The sequence below is a fragment of the Zootermopsis nevadensis genome, unplaced genomic scaffold (assembly GCF_977971745.1).
Source record: "Zootermopsis nevadensis isolate Lab colony 2312 unplaced genomic scaffold, Znev_1.0 Znev_ptg000021l, whole genome shotgun sequence".
Lineage (NCBI taxonomy): Eukaryota > Metazoa > Arthropoda > Insecta > Blattodea > Termopsidae > Zootermopsis > Zootermopsis nevadensis.
Genome location: NW_028259153.1, coordinates 14268642 through 14289495, shown reverse-complemented (window position 1 = coordinate 14289495; position 20854 = coordinate 14268642). Strand labels below are relative to the sequence as shown.

General features: G+C 36.2%; 1 long non-coding RNA gene across 1 annotated transcript in view; it reads left to right on the top strand.

Annotated features, from left to right (window-relative positions):
* LOC147873194 (uncharacterized) overlaps window positions 1-12928 on the top strand; it is a 73419-nt gene extending 60491 nt beyond the window's left edge. The window contains exons 5-7 of the long non-coding RNA XR_015536243.1: window positions 9195-9315; window positions 9775-9961; window positions 12688-12928. This is a non-coding gene — a long non-coding RNA (uncharacterized LOC147873194). The remainder of the gene's footprint in view (window positions 1-9194; window positions 9316-9774; window positions 9962-12687) is intronic.
* Window positions 12929-20854: the final 7926 nt, after the last annotated feature.

Genomic DNA, 20854 nt, shown 5'->3' with positions numbered 1-20854 from the left:
GAACTGAAATCGGTGTAGACCTAGATCGTACATTTAATATAAACTTACGAACAAGAAGTTATAAACAAATTACTCTGAACTTTGCAAATACAGTATTATTTTTCATCCAATTGTTCATTTTGTTTTGTAGAATCTTGTATCAACTTCTGGTGTTACCTAGCGTAGAATTTATTCACATACGAAGAAAATGAAATGCGTATTTCAAATAATACGGAACAGCAACTCAGCTGGAAAGTCAACTCATTGTTCTGTAAAATGAATTAATAATTTATTAAAAGCTGTTTGATCGGACTACATTTTGTTCTAGGAAATTAATATTATTAATATATAGCTTTCACTTTCAGAGGGTGAACATGAAATTGTATATTTATTCATATGTTAAATACTTTATAAATAATATCCATTCATGTGTCCTGTATAAATGAATAGTTTACAGTTCAGTTACATATCAGTATTAACGTAGAGAATATTTCAGTCTTGTGTTCTTCAGCATAATTTTGACTTCCTGCTCGTAGTGCATTACTGTACTAAACTGACTGATAGCAACTGGTCGCAGTTGTTTGTAAGTTTATAATAACTAGCAACTGAAAACAGTTTCATGAAACTCGAATAATGTCCCGTGTTTTGTTCGGATTTTGGTCTTGTCCTATCTTTATTACTTTTTGTTTTAGCGTATGCTTTATACCTTCTTCCCAAACTTGTTCTTCCCTAGTTCCTCTTCCTTGTTGTCTTGCCTGCCACTGTAATAACATAAAATCTTTTATAGTTTGCCCACCATACTTCCATACGTTGTGTTTTAGTTCCTTCCCTTTTGCCCTTCCATAAATTCTATCTTATTAATTTAATTTTCTGACTTTTCTTTCTTTAGGTGTGTTCTTATAACATGTCCACAGTGTCTGATTAGAAAATTTGGCTTTATTTATTCTAATTTTCTGACATAAAATATTTTAATCATTATTTAGCCTCACTCAGATTATATAAAAATCGAAAAACCTTTACCTATTTTTACATAGCGCGTAAGCAAATTTTCAGAAACCATGCAATAGAATTTTTATTAAACAAACTTAATTTGTTGATGTACTGATGTACACTTTGAGGAAAGCTATGTAAGCTTATTTTACTTACAGAAATTATTTTTTAAATAGAATATTTAACTTTAAACGCTAAAATATATCTCGGGGTGATTACATTAAATTACATTACAAGTGGCCATATACAGTATTACATTATTATTGATATCATGATTATTATTAATGTCTTCTCTTTTCCCAGGCTTTTCCTAGTATTTCTATGCTTGAATCAATGCTTAATCCCCACCACCCAGGCTTGAAATTTCTGATTGTAGCATTTTCCTTATAATGTGTGATGTTCCCAATATGGCTTTACCTGCGTTAGCCCATCGTTAAACTCCATTCCTTTATTACTGTACTCGTTGGTTCGTAAGCATACAGTCGTGAAGCTACCCATTATCACTGGCCGCCCAACTACAGTCCTTTTAGGTACAAATATGTTAATGATAACTTTATTTCCGGACACTTGTAATTTATGTTTGTCCTCTAAAGTAATATGCCAAGCTTCAGACCCAGTATTGTTCTGGTTTTCCTGGCTCGCCGCGGTATCACAGGCGCCACTAACCTGACAGACACACCACAACACAGAATGACATTGACAGCTGAAATCCTACAGCCCGCCAGGCTCTTCGGCCGAATCGACTGGATTATCCTCTCAGCGGGAAGCACACGAAGTCAAATTTCCCCTGAGGGCCTGGGGGCACAATGGCGTTAAATCTTGATGTATTCTTTAAATCCCTCTCGTGAGTGGTTACCACTTTGCTATGTAATGCACGTGATGGATAGAAGTGACCCTTTCCTCTAGTGAAGGTGGCAGGGTGGGGGGGGGGGGGTTGAATGTCAAACATACCAGACCAATACAGGATCTGTCGAGAAATACCAAAGAAAATCTGTTAAGTGAGATTTCAGATTCTCACAGCGGAGTGTGAAGATGGCTGTCTTCTGGATTGTAGCGCCGTGTAGTCTGCTGGTAGAAGTTTGCCAACGTTTCAGACGTTCTTGCTGCCTTCATCATCAGGGCGATGAGTAAGCCGCGCACGAGGAATTGGTTAGAGATTAGTAAGCAGTTGGGCAAGGAGACCCTTGGTTGGACCAGTGGGGAATAGGTAAGGACAATTGATGACAAAGAAGTCAGTGGAAGAAGGACGCCAATTAATACATTTTGAACGTGCTAGCTCGAATATATATTTCCCCTTTGACCATCATAAAGTATTTTTGCATATGGCTTTAGCGGCCAAGGTTTAAATCCAGTTAGGGCGTAGTGTTTATCTTCGACCCACGAAGTCTAGATGCCACTGTAGGGCGTATCAGCTTCCTGCACACTGTAATTCTGTGTTTTTCCATGGGACAAAGCGTTAGTACAGAAATTTTTCTCAATAACAAATAAATAAATTAATGTCACTTGGACTTTGCGTGCTGTATATGGACGAAGTGACTTTCGTATTACTCGTACGATGTATGATTAATATCCGTATACAACCACATCAAGAATTCAAGAGATCGATCTATTTAAATTCCTGATTTATATCTTAATTGCGTCATGCTTGTGTTCTTCAATATAATAATTTTATTCACCGTCTTTACACAAGCTTATAGATTGTTAAAATCACATAAAATTATAACATTTCTTCATTTGATATTGTTACATTTTAAAATGACGACATGTTTCGATGTTCATCCCATCATCGTCAGGTCTATCAATTAAAATTTTAAAATCTGTTGCACTTGCTGCCCTGCGTATACTGTATACGCAGGGCAGCAAGTGCAACAGATTTTAAAATTTTAATTGATAGACCTGACGATGATGGGATGAACATCGAAACATGTCGTCATTTTAAAATGTAACAATATCAAATGAAGAAATGTTATAATTTTATGTGATTTTAACAATCTATAAGCTTGTGTAAAGACGGTGAATAAAATTATTATATTAAATTCCTGAGTTTGACTAACACGAAGACGATACCACACCAGTTCAAATCCACTTCATGATTTCTTAGCTCCAGAGGTTTGTGACGCTGATACACAACACTAACTTTATGTTGGACATTACCCACTCTCTGATACGTATTTAATACGATATTTCAGAAGACCTGGAATCACCTCTACTCCCGTAGTCTGGTGATTGGTTTTAATTTTATTCACAGGTGTTTATTAACTTCTGTAATTAATATTGGTGACAAACGTTGGGATCGAACCTGAGACCATTTGAATATCAGGCTAGTACACTAATAAGTATATCTTAAGTCTAACTTTCCGTTCAGTGGTGTTGATAACCACTGGAGATCAATATATCAAGTAAAGCATATCGGTGAGTATTTTGTCCATATATTGATTACTAAATTGTGTAATTATTAATTTGAATTATTACTAATCTTGCTACATAATTAGGAGCGTTTGGATAAAAGAAGGTGTATCAGTTCTTCCCAGAACATACACATTTAGTGCTCATAATATATAAAATGAAGTAAAAAAGTAAAGCTCTCCCGCTATACGCCGTTTAGGCACTTTGGAGGAGAGAAGATATGGTTGCTCATTCTCAAATTCGGCACTAGATAGGGGTGAAAGGTTAGTGTCACGCTCCGGCCAGGCTTTACCCATTGGTCCCAGAGACGGTCTAGACGCATAAGCTAGAGGAAAAATCCTGTGCCATTTCGGGAATCGAATCCCGGTCGAAGATATCAAACATTTTTTTACCAATAGCTGTGTTTCATCTGTTACAAATGTAAGCCTTACACTGAGTTAATTCAACGTAATGCGGCATTGTCAATAAGGAGCATGCTTAAATATGAGACATAAGCTCGTGTCAAGTGTCGAGTACTGATCCATAGCCCCGTTAAGCCGGCAACCGCCAATACAATACGCCATTTTGAGGCAAATCCTGTAGGATACACGTCTAATTTTGAAATGCACCCACTGAATGACGTATGCATGTTGCCGCCATGATACTGTATGCAATAAATATTACTATATGTGTCGCGGATCCCGCTGTGTGCAGGCAATTCAGGTAATAACCCAAGGATGAAACATCCAGTTGTTTGTGATGATATTGCCTGTTATGTTGATTGTCTGGCCCATACAGACAGGCAAAATCTGAAGGAACAGTTCACTATACCCGCAGAAATGGCTATACTTCTGGAACAAAATTTTCTGTGCATAACATCGACCTGAAGATGGAGGCATTAAGCACCTCTAAAACGGAACTAAATTGTATGTGTTTATCCCAGAAGACCATTCTTGAGGAATTTAACCTCTACGAGCAATCAGTAACCAACACAAACACACGAGATCACACAGCCGTTCCAAGAGAGTGAGCGTCTACTAAATATGAAGATGGCTTTGATTGAGTGAGAAGCTGGTATAAAATATATCGTTCCCCCGCTAAATTTCATCAAAGTAAATTGTCCAAAAATGTCAGTATTTTAGCATTATAATGTTCACACATGTATACCGGTCGCAAAACATCTACGAGCTCCAGCTAAGTCACAGTAAATCGTTAAGGGACCAGTGGAACCAGTGGAACAATGGCCTCCCTCCCCGTACCTCGGCTGGCTGTCTACCAAACTATGTATTTGTAACGGCCAACGAAACTCGGAGATATCTTGCTACAAATTTACCAGAGCCAGTTATTCATGATTCAGTGGCGTCTAAAAATATCAATGTATTTCAGTTTTACAAAGTTCACAGACACAAGTAACCAGAGAATTTATTTGATACCTACCGCCGTAGAAGAGAAGCCTGTGTTTTGGTGTTAGTGAAGGTTTTTATGCTTAGGTATCAGAGTTTCCATTATTTACTTAAGTAATGCTAATTACTAGATTCGCAAAGGGGAGCACGCAGTCCCGTGACGTGAAATATCGCTCGCAATACGAGGGTCCCCCAGGACTCCGTTTCTGTAACGAAGACGACCCACATGTACTCTCATTTCTTTCGCTTGTAATTTAATGTCGCAAATAGTGATGGGAACGTATTAATTTCAGCCTCACGTGCTCCACCAAAGTTAATATGGTTCAAACAGAAGAAGAAAAATAACTTCAAATTAAAATGGAATAGTTGCATTAACTGCAAAACACGTAAGTTGGCGAGACAAAATAGATTACTTCCATTTTATACATTATATTGTTTTCGGAATGTAATATCACTTCTCTTTCTCTCTCTCTCTCTCCCTCTCTCTCTGCTGTCAGCGTTCTGAGTTCCTCATTTGTGTGAAAATTTGCTGTATCATGAACACGTGAAAACGAAAAAGTTGGAGTTAATTAACTTTAATTAACTTCTGACACATAATCTTACAACCAGTTATCTGTGAGGGTGAAATGAGGCTTTACTTCACTATTAGGTCTACGTAGATAAACTTAATTACTGTCTCGTAAATAAAACAGTAACATTAAATTAATAAATCCATAGCACAACTTGAAAAAACAACTTATAATTATTCAGCTGGTCAAAGAAATCTTTCGTGTGGTGTTTTATTTTAACTACGTGCACTGACTGCAATTTAAAATATAACATTTAAAGATGTATTTGGAGCTTTCGAGACAGGATGCTACTTCCGTTCTGCACATAAAAGTGAAAAGAGCTGTTCTACAGAGTAGGAGTTTCTTAAATAAAACTAATCATCATCTACTGATGATTATTTTACGTAACCCGACTTAACAGAAAGGGCATATGTCTTTGTGTTTTATCTAATGTCGGAGGAAATGACAAGTCCCCGAAATGTTGTAATTTTTAAAATTTTAGTTTGTAATTAAATGAGAATGTTTAATTACGTAGGAAACGCCATAATAAAACGAAAATCACAGTTCATACAAAATTATAGAACAATACGAAATATAATATTAATAAGAAGTCCAAAAGATTCATTGGTGTGTTCACTGATATTATGGGTTTTGATAAGATAGTCAGCTTTACGTATTCCCAACATCCTTTAGTTAGAATATCCCCCACGACAATTTCTTGGTAATAAGCGAATAAAAAATAAATATTTATAATCAATATCTGGAGCATTCAGCATTAATGAAGTCACAATCATTTCACTTGTCAGTACACATGGATTTATGCAAGCCTGTTAAAGACCTGGACTGCGTGATGACTATTTCTTTATGAGTAGTTTATATAAATTATGTCACAGTGCATTTTGCATTAATATATGCTTTACACTATATGCATTAAGATTGCCTAGAGCAGCGTTTCTCAACCTATGGTACGCGTACCACTGGTAGTACGTGATCCAATGTTGAGTGGTACGCGAACTAAGTAAGAAAACTAAAAGATAATATTAATATAAATATGTTTTCCCTGAACGCATTTGGTTAATGGTACATTGAATGTGTTAAATTATAATTAATGGTATGCCAGCGAAAAAGGGTGAAAAACCCCGGCCTAGAGGATAGATCTTCCCGTCATTCACCAATAAAACATAGATAACTTACCGCGCGTCATGATAAAATATTGCCCTCGACGTTAAAAATGGGCAGTTACGTCTTTACGGCTGAGGGTTGCAGAGAGAGGAAGGGGTCATATAACTCCCAAAGTTTGACCAAAAACCTGCATTGGGAGCTGGGCTTCGAAATGTGTGCATTCTGTTATTCTCCCGCAATAGAATTTGGGGAGGAAGCAAATAAATTAATGCCACAGTCCGGTGATATTCAGACAATGGCATGCGGGACAGTGGCGTTTCTAGGGGTTATGCAAATAAATATTTGTGATGATAGATTTAATATGAATGGCATCGTAACAAGTTCTGGAAAGGAAATATAGTTCCAGTTTTCATCAGTTTATTTATTTATAGCTTATTTAAAGACTCGTTTTCAGTAGTTCAAACTATACAGTTTCTACTGTTTTCGTCTGAACATGTTCGTCTACAAAGGAACAGGAGTGGGAATTATAAAATCGTAGACCTATTTAGTTTCAAATCGCGTCTCATATTTGTAGTTTTTAAAATTAAAGAGTTGTTTCATACGACATTTATTATGATCGACAACACTTGGCAATTACGTGCGTAGTATCAGTGGATGAATTATGGCAATCAAATAGTAACTTAATATTGATTTTTCTTAAATATTATTAACCTTTAGAAGAGCATTGAATCTAAAAATAAATGTTTGGTTGTAAATATTGCACTGCAGAATATATTTCCACCTTCTATATAATTTATTTAAATCTTTGAGAACCAGGTGTAATTATATACCAAGCTTCTTTAACAATCAGTACCTGCGAATTTTGTACAGGGAGTTATTTCTTAAAACAGCATTAACCAACTGATATTTGTAATGGAGAAAGGTTGTGTTTTCTTCGAGGCAAGAATTTACTTAAGCATCCACTTCAAGGAGTTAATGAATGTAGGTCTGTCATTTTAGTTTTATTAAAAACCTTCTATACGCAAGAAACGCACAAATTGGCCGGCCAATGTTTGCTTTTAATTTCATGTTATCTGAGTACCGTGCGTTTAACAGTCTGCAAAAGTTTAGTTTGGTATTCTAATTGAGTTTTCTTCGTAAGGTAAGACTGCCATCGGGATCCTCAGTGTATTTCCCATTTTCTTCCAATTTACCTTTCGTTTTCTGTTAATTTCACGCTGTCGAGATGTTTTCTAGGGCACTCTGGACGGAAGTCCCTGTGGAGACATACAGGGCTTATAAAAAGCATATTTAGTCGAGTCAGTCTCTTGAGTAACCACACTCAGTTAATATCAAACAGGCACTGAGGCAAAGGAAACAAGGGTGAAAGTTTATATCTTAATGTGAAGTACATATATTTTCCAGCTTAATTATTTTTCGATATAGTATTTATTTAACAAAGATACAGATGTGTTCTGTCGATATATGCACGTTTATTCACCGTTGTTATTTGCATTATTTATTTGAATAATATCAACTCATTCTTAAAAAAGGGACGGGATTTAGAATCAATATGATGTGAAAAGGCAATTATTTTGTATTTGCTGGAGTTCCCTTTAATACTTAAACATTAAGGATTCTGACCCCTAAACTGGATCTAGTGACCCCGTTTGATAGTCTAACATTCTTCTCAAAAAATCTGACTTTGCTTTTTAAGTTACGCTAAGTTGTAATAGTTTAATCAAAAAATACTTACCAAAGTCCAATTTCCGCCACCCAGAAAACCGAAAACATCTGTTATAAAGATTGTTTGGTTAATCTTTAGGGCAGATATCTGTTTATTGTGAGAGCAGGATAAAATCCACAAAGGCATTCTGTGGCCGAAAGTCAGAGATGTTAATTTTTAACCTTAGTATAGGTGATACTGTGGTATTGAGGGTTAAAGGCCAAAATTTGTTGAAAGAATTTCTATTGATTCTTTTTGTACCCCAAAGAAAACATACGTTATCTCTATTATAAACATTACTCGGTTTATGTTAGGAAAACAATTTTTGAATCGCTGTTTGTTGTAGAAATTAAACAAAACAAATAATATACATTGTGCTATAAATTCCGAGATACTGAACGTTGAATCGTGTGATAAACACACTCTCACACACACTTAATGCTGTGATGTGAAGAGCTGTAATAACAGATACAGAAATGAACACCTGGAATCTGAGCATCGAATCAGACTGTTCCATCAGCGAACTAAATGACAGTGACTGATTTGAACACATTGTCTGACACCGATTTGGACAACTTAACTTGTCGCCGACTTGTCGCTGTGTGATTGACTACTGACTCGGTAATCTGACAAACGTAGGGTTCTCCTCCCCACAAGCTTGCACTAATTGTAACCGATGGGATATACATGTCCGATCACATTACTTCCTATTATGGATAATACGCCTATACTTACGTTTGACGTGCTCAAATTATGTTCTCGAGGGGGGAAGTTTGCCCCTAAATATAAATATATGCTGCTGATTAAGTGACGTACACCAAGGGTTGACCAAGATTAATCCGGAGTTCACACACAAAATATGTTGAGCAACAGTTTGATATAAAAGACATCACTGACAAAAACTACAGTAATGAAAGAAATTATTTGATATTTATGAATAAATTATTTCCATATACGTTCTTAGTGACTTTGGATCTCTCATTTTCCTTGGCCTCCGTTTATTGAAAATACAGTTCTGCAGTAATAAAACCATTTTCATATATTGTTAAAATTTTATTTCAGCTTCTTCCAAACCTTTGAAGAACCAAATAACAGAAAGTATTTATTTAAACGGAGGCAAATGAAATATAATTTCCGGGCTATGAAGGTTCCCAGGCAGTTACCGTTAGTCTTTCTGGTAAAGGTAGGTTGAAAAAAGTTCCTCTAAGTAATATTTAAATATTAAATTCTTACTTCAAAGAAAATTTATTTCCATTTCAAGGATCTGTTGGTTAAAGTTGTTTAAGGATATAGTCTATGTTTATTCTGAAAATCATACGACAAATGTACCTCTGTGTGCAACGCTGAGTTACTTAATGTTAAATCCTGTACTACCTATAGGTTCCAATATGCTTTAAAGGGTAGAATCTGTATTATATTGAATTTACATTAACCAAAATTAAAATCCCCCAAAATACCTCGATTCATAACACCAAGTTTCATCAATATCGGTCAGTAGAATCAAACAGATGAGCGGACAGATAAAACTTTAACATTGAGCGCTTATTTTTTATTAAATTTATGCAAATAACACAATAAAATCGTGTCTTTAAAGAAAAATACATGATACCCTGTGAAAAAATTCTCTTAAATTTTATTACAGAACAGATTTTAAAATTTAGCTTCTTCGGATGTTGCATTTATTGTGAAGCTGTTATTGAATTTGAAGGCATCCCTATTAATAAATACGCGGAACAACAGATAAAACATTATGACTCTTTAAACAAGAATTTAAAATGTCGCTGTAGCGCAATAAACCAAAGGAGAGTTAAAACAGCTGGAATAACTCAGTAAGTAAATCGCAATTTTTTTACAATCATTACCACAGTTGCAGACCGACACGGAGGCATGCCTTTGGTTTGTTATGTTTGCTTTTTAATTGTTGTAAACTCCTCCAGACGGACTTTCTTCCCAGTCATCATAACCTGACTCGAATTAGAATAATAAATATAACATAGTGCTTACGCTTTAGATCTGTATTGATAAATGAATTATTATTTAATAATTGTATGTATATATAAAAAAGTAAAGCTGTCCCACTATACGCCATGTAGGCGCTTGGGGAGAGTGGATGTATAGCTCCTACTCATTCTTAACCTCGGCACTAGATGGGGGTGAGTGGTCAGCATCACGTCCCGGCCGTGCTTTATCCCCTGGAAAGGACCCCGGTACATATTGTAGAGGAGGCTGGGTGGGCTCCAGAGTATGTCTGGGTATATATATATATATATATATTCACGAATATGTAGTTTATATATACAATTGATGCCCGTTGATGTAAAAGATCGCTTAGAACATTCGTTTTCTCTTTCTTATTCCATTCTTGCCAAGGTAACAATAAACCTGTTCTCTGAATCGAAATTTTTCATATTACTAGCCAACATTTTATCTTTTTTGTGAGTTTTGTGAGGATTTTGGGAAATAAAATAAAGTCTGAGAAATTACGTAATTTGTTCTGTTAGAAACAAACCTCACGAAGCCTCCTGGATCCATAACCGTACGTGCGGAGAAGAAAATTGAAGAAAAACAGCTATTCAAGTCTCTCTCAGTGGTTTCGTACCATTTTCTTGCAATAATAAGTGTTCTGGGATATACGAAACAGGAAAGTACGGGGCTAAGAAATGCTACCCGTGGTCTGTGTTTATTGGAGCCTAAATAACCATTAATGTGGTACAGCCACAATAAATAGGGACAAATATGTTGGAGAAAACTGACTCTTAGTATGCTGGTCGCATGCAAGTCACCCGAAGGCAGTTCTCACGCGAGAAGACCATTTGATAAAATTTGTTGCTTTTCTCACAAAAGTATCTACGTATATTGTAGTTCGGATACAAGATAATAAGTATCCAGGTGTAATATAACCTCTAACACGACTATTGATTTTATTAAATATCAATATGTGAGAAGTATTTATATTTAAGGTGTGAATTAGTCTTTGAGGGAGTTAGTTAAGCAGTCGGTTCGTCAGAATGTAATGCGGCATATTAGTGAGTTAGTCGCCCAGTGAGTCACTTAATTGTTCAGCGGAGTCGGGGTAGCTGTCATTATAGTAAATGGCTGGACGACCAGGGTTCGATCCCCGACAGAGACAAAGGATATTACCTCCTTTTAAGCGCCTACATGGTGTACAGCGGGGCAAACTTTTTCAGTTTTATCCTGTGAGTTATTTCGTCATTTCGTAAGTTCCTCAGTGGAACTGATTGCATCAGCGTGTGGGAAGATTATCTCGTTTTCACCAGCTCAGACTGTACTGTTCTTTCTTCTCTTTATTCGTCCCGCGCCCGGGTAAAACAAACAATGGGAGAAGAATGTGTCTTTTGTAATTACAACGAGTTTTAGTGCCTTAAAGACGCACTTGGATTACCAAGTAGGAACTCTTGCCGTAAAGACAGTGGCGTCGCGACGGCCCGTTGCGGCTTCCGTTCTGCCTGCTCACTTGTTACGCCGTTGAACCCATGCAATGCAGAGAAAATTATTTCAATCAAGAGCACGCACGAACATTTTGCTTTGTCTTGGAGCGAGAGCCTCAATATTGCACGTCTTACCTCAAAAGGAGTAATCACTTAATATTTGTTTTGTTTTCAGCAGGTAATAAGTTTGTATCTCGACCGATGACTGCCAGTCATGACGTTTTCCTCAGTCCCTTCGTTAAAATCCCCGGATAATGTCTTAAACTTGTCCTCAGCCACTTTTTTCTTTTATTTCTTTCAATAATTGAAAATCTTGAAATTTGTTGTTGAAGTTGACGATGGTGCGTTATAACATGTGGAATTGTTTTATTTTACTTTAGCCAACGTTTAAATTACAAATATAAATATTTGAACTTTTAATTTACTGTCCTTCTAGTACACGACTGTGGGCGAAATACATTATATATTTACAAAAATATATTTACAAAGCTTTAGAATGACCACTTTTGTTAAAGAATAATAATTTTATCCGATAGCTTTTTGTAAACAATTTTGGAAAGCCTCGACTAGCCAGCGGTTTTAAGTCCAATTTAGTGCAATTAAAAATTCAAGAAACACTCTAGTAATGTTGACAGTTTCATGTTCGTTCGTTTAATGTAGTGACGAAAGCATAACAAATGGGAATCAAGATATAAGCAATTATAACAAATTTGAAAATAGCTCAGATTAAAAGACAAAAAAGAAGTGAGACATTAGCAAACATTGTGGCTGAAGCGAAAACGTTAATGTTATAAAACAAGAAAACACTAGTGCGGTACATATAATTCGTAATGGCTGCTCCCTGAGCCACTCTAGAACTGAATTCAACCGGTCAGATAGGAATGCCTCAAGCTAAACTCCTATATTATTTAACACGGGAATTTAATTCACAGTAAACTCCACAGTTTTAAAAGTATCCCTGAACAAGCAGTTACAAAGTAGTCAACCTCCATTAATAAAAATACTGGGGATGAAAAGTTTAATTTTTCATTTTCCGCGTCGAGGATTTTCTGTTTACACTTTTTAGAAGCACAAAAGAGCTCATTTTCTTCCCTTAATTTTCGCAGAAGCTTCAGAGGTGAGCTGGCCGCGTGGACTGGACTTTGCGTCACGTACTATTGGTTGCCGTAATCGTTGTTGCGTGAATTAGGGCTGCATAATCACAGCTGGAACATGTGGATTGTGCATGATGTTCAGCTGGAAACGTCCATCTGTTGCACTCCACTCGCTAAATTTACTGTAAATTCATGTTTTTGCCCATTTTCGCTGTCACCGTAAATTAATAAAAGATGTCCTCGGAAACACTTACACGAGTCCTTTTCTTTGCACGCTTTTGTGTGTGCACAAATACTAGCATGTATTATAAGTGAGTAGTTACATAAGTTGCTAAGCAGTATTGTTTGTACTATTCCGCTAATCGATATACCATCTGACTCAAAGTTTTGGAATTTCGATCCACAACAACATTTGTGCCTTTGTACAAGACGCAGTTTCATATTCGTTCTCTATTTAAACTTTCTCATAATGAACATAAGAAGTTTATTGATTGTTGTTAATGGGCCATTTCGTGCGACAATGTTTATAAATCACAACATAAGAATAACACGTATGTGAATATCTCACAATACGTCGAACGGTAAGAGAAATCATACGAAATTACTTTAAAAAACTAGACACACAGCCTACTTTGTTAAACAACAACAACAAAAACAACAATAATAATAATAATAATAATTTATCTCAACGTGATAACTCATCACCTGTAGGAGTCAGTTACAGAGTCAATAGAAGAAAATAAAATAAATACAAAGAACATAAAAAACACATTAATCCCTTTCACGAGAAGATAAAAATCATAATTTGGTATTTTCACGGTAATGAGTCAGAAGACAGCCATCTTAGTACAGAAACAGTTTACGTAAGGTGAAATGATCAGAGAAGTTTATTTCCTTTATTTAAATAAATTTTAATTATGTTTTTAGTAGTTTTCAATTTTACATTCATTCTAGGTACTACAGTCTACGACTGTAATCTTGAGACTTGTAAGGAATGCAAGAAGTCCTCATTCACCCCACCTCCTCATACCGCAAGTCTACAGATTACAGTCGTGGACTATAATTGTGAAAGTTGTGTGTGGCAATACGGATTCATTGCTGTTCACGCGACAAAATAATTTAAAATCCAGGTAACAATTTTATGCATTATCGGAAAAGTGTCCTCCATTCTTTCTCCGTCTTTCGGCCAAGGAAGATATTTAACTGGATAGGTGAAAGGATGTGTGTGTGTGTGTGTGTGGCGTACGTAGCCTGTAGGAGTGCTACCAAGTAAGAGGTAGCGTCTGGTCGAATTACCGAATACATTCAGGACACGTCTATGATGAAACTCGCCGTACATTTACAATTTGAAAACGATCAAATTAATTAAACAATCTGTGGTCGGTGAAGTGAACATACATGTAGAGGTAATATAAATGCTTAATTCCAAAAAGGAAAAGTCCTGATGGTAAATTATGTCCAGTGTTGTAATAATACCACTACCTCATCTCACAATACAACAACAGTGCAATAACTAATACATGTGGTGTGTAACAAACGCCACTGCCAAGAAGTAGATTAGCGTAAATTTGGGTTTATTTGTTTTTATCTGCACTGTGGTCAGCAGAGAGAAGGGTGAGACCCTTTAAGAAACGCACCCGAACAAGGGATTTAAAAGACGAGAATCAATTATAGACGATAAAGTCATAAAAACCTAAAAATGAAAATGTTTAATATAGTCTAAGTCTAATTGGTTTATGGTTGCAAATCCTAAAACGAATTCCCGTCAGGGGAATTTTAAATGGCCGCCTCCGGAAAGAGTTTTAATGCCAGCTGCAACACCAGGGCTCATGTTTTGTTTCGCTCTGTGTCTGTCTCTGTGGGATACGTAAAATAGCATTTCAACCTCAGCGTACAAAAGCTCCTGTATTTTATAGTAATTTCTCATTGTTCCTGCCGTAATGAAAGCGTTTTAAATTGCATCATGGTTTGTGCACAAAGCCTAACCGAACAGTGTGTTTCATTTTCTTGCCTACAGAAATTATGTTTTTGTTATAATAATAATAATAAGCGTACTAAAAAAAGTTAATGAGAAAAAAGGAGATGCAGGCCCTCGTTTTCATTTCTTTTAAAATTAAGACTAAAACGAACCGGAACATCCCTGGAGGATGAATTCATATTTTATCACTTTTGGCACATGGATGTAGTTCCCCTGACCTGTTTGCCATCTTGCTTTAAACTGCGCATAACGTATTCAAAAATTAATCTCAACTGGTGCCATCTGCCAGTCGGAATGTCGAGATGACGTCAGCACAAATATCCTCTCCTCTTCTTCATGACAGCGTGAGATTGTGAACAGGTAGAATGTTGCCCATTGGTCACTGCAACACGCCTGCGTCACACAGACAGCCAATAGTAAGAGTTGGGAGGTCACAGTAAATATTCTTTTTCCTCTCATTTTCATTTTGTCAACAAAAATAATTTCATGTCTCCTGACTGTTGAAGTATCATACCAAATTCAGGACTAAGAATGAGACGGGAGATGCAGAGATTCCTTGACCTAGTCCGCTTTGCTCTGTCTGTCCGTCCACCCGCCCCTTCATGTCTTCTATACCTATTGCTGCTGCTAACAGTGAGCAGACCTACGCAGTTTCTGTCTGGATAAAGACTCCTGGAACACAGAATTTGTCGCTGAAGTAGACACACACTCACACAAAGTCTCTAGCAGTTGTGAATATTTATTCCACTCCACGTGTTTTCCTCCGATCCTCTACTTTCTCAAATTGTTACTCCTTCAAATTCTTTCTTACCCCTCCCTGCTTTCTTCCTTTCCTCCATTTTCCCTGTCTATTCCATTTCCTCCGCGTCCGTTTACGCCTCTTTCTACTTCCCTACTCTTAGGATGTTTTTCCTCCTTCACTTCTTCTACTCTTCTATCTCCTTTTACGTGTAATCTCATTTTCATTCATCCTCCCCGGTTTATCTTCTTTTCCATCTACTCTTTATCGTTGTATCCTTTTCCTTATTCTACAAATTTTCTCTCTTCCTTCTCTTCCCACATTTTCCTACAGTTCCTATATTTCCTATCCTTCTTCTTCTGTTTCCCGATTTCTTCTACTCGCCTTCCTCTTCTCTATTCCGGTCTTCGTCACCCTCTTTTTCTTACTTCTGTTATCTCAGTTTCTTCCTGCAAGCGATTATTAAACCACTGTTGGAGAAGAATAGAGAAGATCAGGTGGACGGATCGAGTGACCAACGAAGAAGTATTGAGGAGAGTCAACGAGCAAAGAAGCATTCTGCAGGCGATTACACGAAGGAAAGCTAACTGGCTGGGACATATTATGAGAAGGAATGGATTAATGAGTGATATCATCGAAGGCCAGGTTGAAGGAAAGAGAGGACTAGGAAGAAGATTGATACAGCTAACCGACGACCTTAAACAAGGAAAGAAGATGACGTTCCAGGAATTAAAGCGAGAAGCCGAGAATAGGGACAACTGGAGAGCTCTTTTTGGGCAGAGCAATGGACCTGTCATAAGACAGAACACTTAATAATAATAATAATAATAACATATGAGACATTTGTGCTGTAAAGCTTGTAGCCTAACGTCTCGTGTCCTTATTACACGTGCTTCCAAATGCGTTTGACGTTAAGACTGTGTCATGTTTAATGACCAAATTCAGAGGACTTCGAAACTTCTTTTAATTCTGTTAGTTTAGCAAACTTTCGTAAAACGCTTGTGTAATTAGACAAAGGTGCCGTTGACATCCAAAGTGGCTCAGTCGGATAGTCAAGGTTCGATTCCAGTTAGGACGTGAATGTATTTTTGGCACAACGTCTAAACTTACCCTGAGACCCAACCAACTTTCTGTACAATGATGCCTGGGGAAAACGACCGAAGCGTGAAGCTGACTTCTCATCAGCATATAGGTAGTGCCGAAATCAAGAAATTTATTTGTCCCCTATTCTTGTTCCTGGCACAGAGATACCTTCATAACGCGTATAGAATGATAAAGTGTTTTTAGGAAATAAAATTCGTGTATTTAAAATAAATATTCAAACAGTTTTGTGGTTTTCAATTTTTACGTAAAACAGAATAGAAAAGAAAGCGGCCACATGCGTTCGTATTACAATTATTTTAGCAAACTGACATCCGGAATAAAGTGTCACTTGAATTTTAAATTCGTAGCGTTAAAAGTTTTCAAATAAAATTATAACGTTGTGTTTTGAGACCTTCCACAAAATTGACTTTAATCCATGAAGTTCAAAGCGAACTTTATCTGATTGCTGAAAAGCGCGTATCCCTGCGTGACATAGTTCGTAACCTAATAAAGTTATCATCAAGATATGTAACTTTAATTTTAAATACTTTATTATATGGTGTGTTTTAACAAAGTGCAATAAATTATATGGTAATTTTTTATATATATTCAGTGCAGTGTTATAAACCATCCTTATATTTAATTACTTTATTATTAATCTACGTAATGATAGAATTATTGTAATTACCATATGAGTTATTCTTTCATAACAACATGGGAAGTAAAACCACAACGAGTTCCTGTTTCAAAACTTGTTAAGAAACAGTCAACAGGACGTAAAAGACCAAAGGACTACGTTATTTTTGTAAAATCGCATTGATGGGAAACTTTATGCGGATTCTTAGCATCCTCTGATGCGAACTTGATGTTACCAATCATAAACTGTCTACAAATTAATTTTATTTGAAATTAGGGCGTGAACAACCAATTAATATTTTCGTTATATTTCACATTAGGAAGAGAGACTTCTGTTTAACCTTAGACGGAATCACTATACGACATTCTTTTTCGGTCATCCTTGTCGAGATTGACAAGATCTAGTAGTTAACTCGAAGATTCTCTCTCCGGGACGAGACTACTAGACTTCACTCATGTAGAGACTACATACACGCCAAGCTAGCGAAACAGACTTCTAAAATATCTACAAGATGGGTATCATTGCTGCATACTAAATTTGTAAGTAGAGATCTGTTTGCTCAGTCTAGCTTGCTGCAGATAATATTAAACTAGTAATTTGAAGATAGTAGAGAATTGGACTACCCATTCCTTACTCACTAGTTGTTCATATAACTATTGTATTTTTCACTGTAATATAAGGTATTTATTACCAACGATTACAGGTGTTTCATTTGGTCAGTGTGGATAGGAACCTTGATGGGGATTAGCATCTATCCCTTCCCGTCCATGCAGGTCATAACAGCAGAAGAAATGGAAAGAAACACAGAAGAAGTGCTCAGTATTATGTATGCTTTCAATTAGGTCAACCTGTAATAAACTATAAGATGGCTGTCTTCTGAGCCCAACACGCCAGAAGACAGCCGTGTTTTTATTTGGTGCCGCGAGAACCTGAAATCTCACTCGACAAATTATTTGTACGTGCAATGAATGAACGCTAACGTTAAAGAAAAGTATTAAAAATATATTAAAATTGGCCGTAAATTACAATATAAGATAATTAAAAGATTAAAATATCATTTTACGTTCCTTATCGAGTACTCGATTTACATGTGGAACATTTACGACATGTTTCGGCTATATATAGCCGTCATCAGGTGTTATATTATAAACTTTTTAACTGGATTACTGATTTTTACTGATATTTAATGATTTTTAGTTTTTAGCCGAAACATGTCGTAAATGTTCCACGTGTAAATCGAGTACTCGATAAGGAACGTAAAATGATATTTTAATCTTTTAATTATCTTATATTGTGATTGACGGCCAATTTTAACATATTTTTAATACTTATAAATCACAATATGACGCATCTACAATATCTTAAAGAAAAGATATGGAACTCTATACTCCAGGCATGATCAAACCAACAACACCTTTCCCTTGTTTTTTAGCTTCGGGAAAGAAGTTTCTATTCGAATGCTCTGTTAAGTATCGCTTTGTATGTTTATTTCTCATAGCAACAAACCTTCGTCAGAGAGAAAATTGATTTGACGGTTTTAATGAAAGATGCAATTAAGACTGTGTTTGAGAGAACAATAAAGTGGCGAAAACAGGTTTGGCAGTTAAAAATAATTTAATATAGCTCGTCGTTTCTGAATGGGACGTCTGAAACTGCATTTTAGATTACACGCTAAACAGAAGACTATGGGAAGTTGCCTACTAGGCACTGCGATTCATATAATTTCTTAGTACTTACAAAGCATAATCATTAAATAAAAAGTAGTCAGTCATAAAATTCAGTAGTGCGGGGTGAAATAAACTACAGAATGAGGTTTAGGAAGATTATTAAACTTCAAATGTTTCTAATTGTAATAAGCAAGTATGATTTGCAGCTCAAAAGCTTGCCTTAGCCTGATTTCTCCATAGTATAAAAGCAACGTTACAGTCAAACTGTTTTACGTTATCCTGCTTTATTTGTTTTGTAACCAAACATATTAATGATTTAACTTTGCACTTTAATTTTGATTCAATCATCTCTGTGATCAAATTGTTTTATTTTCAGTTACTAATTACCCATTGTATCCTAATTATATGAAGGTCACAGGTTGACTCACGCAAGACGGATACTAAAATCCCATTTAATTTACAGCATCCACGAACGTTTCGACACGTAATCTGCATATAAGCCTTGTCTCCTGCACGGGGCCTACATACATTTTGTCATACGATAATGCCGCCCCTCCCCGCACCTGCCATGTTTTATTCTGTGTACTCTGTTCCTAATCGGGCTAGCGCAGCAACACTCTCCACCTGTGTCACGATAACCGTCTAATTTATTATATTTAGCGTTCATTTTGAAACCTTAGTTACTGCAGCGCACACTACAGGGTGATTAAACACTCACTCTTTCCCCAAAATTAATTTTAAGTATCTAAACGGAAATTGATAAAATTACTTAACGAGAAGTTTCGAAATTTGTACGCTTCTTGTAAAACTGTAGAATAATTAAATGAAGAACCATAAGATGGACAGGATATGTACGAGTAGCATGCCAATTCAGTATTATTAATTAATAAGATAATGCAATTGGGGAGCCCTAAATGGAGACATTGCTCGTGAAATATAAATTACACATAGATGTAACGATAAAATTAACGCGTCTTAAATTATAAATTATAGTACAATGACATTTGGGTGAAGTGAGAGAGAAGCCACGCTAAATCCGAGACAAAATAACCACTTCATTGGCCGAGTCTCGAATCGTGAACCCCCTGAATAGAAATTAACATGCTTCGATGCTATGTACATGTGAAATTTTTTTGAAAATTCTTCTAAAAGTGAAATAATTTCGTCTCACTCCTTATTGTCAGCAATCACAAATTTACGCGCTTGACTCAACGAAATTGAACCTGAAATTAAGTTAAGAAACATGCCTTAACTTGGACATTAGCAAATAAATCTTCATATAAACATGGGTCCGATTTTCATTCTGTACAGCTTAGAATGCACTGAAATTACTTTTTCGAGGTCTGTTATAAAATATAATACAACCAGAAGATTTTGAGCGATTGCATTCATCTTATATAAACATAAGCATTTCCGAAAATAAATTAAATCACTTTTACTAAATCCTGTCAGGAATACGGATTTCTTGTCTCGTACAATTAATGTCAAACTAGCGCTGCGATTCAATCATCCCTTACCCCGTCTGCGTGTGACATCAGAAGCCCCAGCCGAGCTTAAAAATGTAGCGTCGTTATCAGCTCTTCATTTGAACTCCAAAAGCCGAAGCATGCAGTCTAAATTTTATATAATTTTCAATACATAGCTACTATTATGATTCACATCTAAGCAGAACAAATGGAAACGCGTTTGGTATGCATGTGGCTGTCGTCCAATGTTGTTTCGTGGTTGACAATACTGATTGGAGGTGTCACCAAACCGCGGCGCTACCATAGTATATTTTACTTTACAGACCACAATATCCACTATGATAATTTCAAAACACTGTTACATAATTTAAAGATCCGTCACGAGATGTCAGTAAGCACCGGCAGTATGCGATAAGTTGCGATCTGGTGTTAATTCTACGAATAACCTGAATAGATGTAAACGGATGTTTTACTTTGTGATTTCCTGTTAAAGTACTACATCCTTCCTCCACCTAATAGTCCTTTGTAACAATTTGATATTTCAGGTAAGACTCAGTTGAATAAGAACGGTAAGTTGCATTCGAATTTGAAATAATGTTTTCCAAAAGC